Source organism: Theropithecus gelada, chromosome 11 (genome assembly GCF_003255815.1).
Source record: "Theropithecus gelada isolate Dixy chromosome 11, Tgel_1.0, whole genome shotgun sequence".
NCBI lineage: Eukaryota > Metazoa > Chordata > Mammalia > Primates > Cercopithecidae > Theropithecus > Theropithecus gelada.
This window is the reverse complement of record NC_037679.1, coordinates 36298730-36301620: the sequence shown is the minus strand read 5'-3', so window position 1 is coordinate 36301620 and position 2891 is coordinate 36298730. Positions and strand designations below refer to the sequence as shown.

Genomic DNA, 2891 nt, shown 5'->3' with positions numbered 1-2891 from the left:
AGTTTACCAAAATAGAAAATCATGATCAATACCTGTGTTAAGAAACAAATGTAAAATTTTGAACTGCATACATAGGGTTATCCTCTTCTAAACTCTAGGAACCATGAATCTATATCCCTCTTCTGCAAATCCCCATATTTAAAGGCTTTGTACTGATACCTAGTAGATGATATTAAGTATAAAAACAAGATTTGGTGTTTCTAACTGCACAGAAAATAAGAAGCCAACTCTCCTGAGAGCAATGAATTGTACAAATACCCTTTACATCATTCAACCAGGGCAAGAAATGTAGTAAAGGAGAAATGTAAATCTGTTGCTCAGACAGTCATAGTCACACCATGACTGTTATGCTTAGCCTATAATAAGGGTGAAAAATGAGATCACCATTCCATTTGTCTTCAAAAATTTCTTCTTCTCCCTTGAACATATAATATTCTGATGACTTTACTGCACAAAAAAATGCATGCTTTTTTATCCTCACTCAATGATGTGCTCAAAGAGGGTGTGCAATTAAAGACAGACAGGCAGCAATAAGTAGTAATAAGGGGAATGAGCTTTTATTCAATCAAGATGTTAGAGAAAAGATTGACTAGGTTTTAAGACTATGTTGACTTGGAAAATGTTTTTCAATGATGCAGGAATCTATTTAAAGTAGTGGAGTACATCTGAGAATTTTATATTGTAACTGTACCAAGAAGTGACTGTACAAAATAAGTTCCACTTCTGTATATAGGGAGAGATATCTTTTGCTGAGATATTTTGAGAAGATGCTTTAGGTTCTGCATGTCTAAGCAGTGCAGGTATTAGGTGATGTGATTCATGAGTATAACATTATCTTGAATAAGGCTTCACTGTTCTGTATTCCACTTATGCCTTCCCTAGAAGAGACAATAGAATGCCCAATAAAGCTTGAATCAATAGAGTGAAGCAAATTAGCACTGGCAAAATCCCTGCTTGTCATTTTTTCAGAAGTAGATTTAAAGCTTTAGGATACTTACTGTATCTACATTTCGATAAATTCCATTCACAATCATATATTTTGCTAGTATGGGCCAGCTCCAGCGTTATATTTAAGCTTCAAGAATAGAATTTGAATTGCACTATTCAACATAAGAAATAAGTATATAAGAACACAAGTATCTAGATCCTTTTGTGGTTCATAAGCACGATGATTGGGTTTCCACATTCTTGTGAGATTGGCCTCCCTCAAACCTTGTTATGATGTCAGCACATTACCCTTGATGTGTGAAAAGAAAAAAGAATGTAAGTATCTACTCTGAGTATAAACAAAGTCTATATTGTTATATATCACTGGCATAATATAGAATATAAGAATAGAGTCTATAATAGCTTTACTCAGGAACAAAATTTTATATATTATACATAAAAGGTATACAAATTAAAACTATCCTATGAATTCTTTGGTTCAAAAATTTCTAAATGTAAAAGTGAATGATTTAATAATATCAAATATAGATAAGAGATAATAATTAAAAAGTTCTTATAGAGTAGGTTCAAAACTAAAATTATGTAATTATAAAAAGAAGCTAGAAAATGAGTTCATAGTCTTTAGTTCTTTGATTGGATTTAAAACATGTAAGTCAAATACTTAGCTTTCTATCTTCCTTTAAAGACAAAATATGGGGAAATATTTAAACTTACAAAATTTCCTGTACTGGCTATGTAATACTTTTATCTCTTCACATTTTCAAGTATTCATTGAATATTTATTGAATCCTTACTATAAAACCTGAGAGAAGTTTTAAAAGTGCTAATTAAATAACAATTTCCATCATCTCTCTCTATATATTTTTATATATTATACACACATATATATACACTCACACACTATTCTTATATGCCTGTCTATTCATCAAAATATATACCATATATTGATCTAATTAGCCAGCTGGGGAAGTAAGCATGATAATAGTGTCTGGCTTTGCACTTTCCCTACCTAGGAGAAAAAGCTTTGGAGCTGCAATCTCCCAGGGGGAGATGCTGTCACATACGCCTTTCTGGGAGGGATTAAGAAAGCCAGAGCAGCTGGGACCCATTTTCAAATAAAAAACCAGCATGAAAGGTTTTACATGAATGACTAAAACTCTAAGTTCAGCTAAGCTGGAAGAGCCGAAGACGGGGATGCCTTAGTCTTGGTGTTAAACCAAAGAAAATTGATTAGATCGCAAAATGGGTAGGTTTGACTTCTGATTCTGTAAGCCTAGGAAAATAAAAAACAAAAATTTGCATCATTATTTATCAGTCGTCTTGCGTATCATAGTCAGAAGATGATAAGGGTTAAAGATTATATAAGAAATGCCACAAGCTGAAATAATCAAACCTGTGGTTTGTATTAAAATTTTTTACTTTCCAAAATTTTAGGCAATTTTGGTAAATTCCATTCTTGACATTTAAAAAATCCATAGCTTTTTTTCCTAAGACAAGACAGTATTTGCCACTTTCTGGTCCTCTATCATCTCTTAATGGAAATGCCCTTTCATTGCTTAAGCATAAAAGGACATTTCTTCAGCGTCTTTATACATAAATAGAGTTTATTGTCAACTTACAACAGGCTCTAATATTTATTCTTAGATATCAAAGTATGCTGGCCTATTGTTTAAATCTGAATTTCAGTCAGATGAGATTGTTAGAGTCCTAGGAGCTTAGAGTGGGGTCAAATTAAAGTAAAAATTTTAAAAAACATCTATTTTACTTTCCATATCCCCTTAAAGAATATCAAATTATTATAGTGACAATTATTAAGTTTCTACACACGTGCAAACATAGCACCTATAAAATAGCACTTTGGTGTTTTATGAAGTGTCAATTTCTAAGACAAACATAGAAACCCAGCAATTATCACAAGCACTCTTCACCATTTCATTGCAGAA

At 32.2% G+C, this 2891-nt stretch overlaps 1 non-coding gene across 1 annotated transcript; it reads left to right on the top strand.

Annotated features, from left to right (window-relative positions):
- The first annotated feature begins 1144 nt into the window (after positions 1–1144).
- On the top strand, positions 1145–1244 carry LOC112635714. The gene has a single exon (XR_003122047.1). It is a non-coding gene; the product is annotated as a small nucleolar RNA U13 (small nucleolar RNA).
- Positions 1245–2891: the final 1647 nt, after the last annotated feature.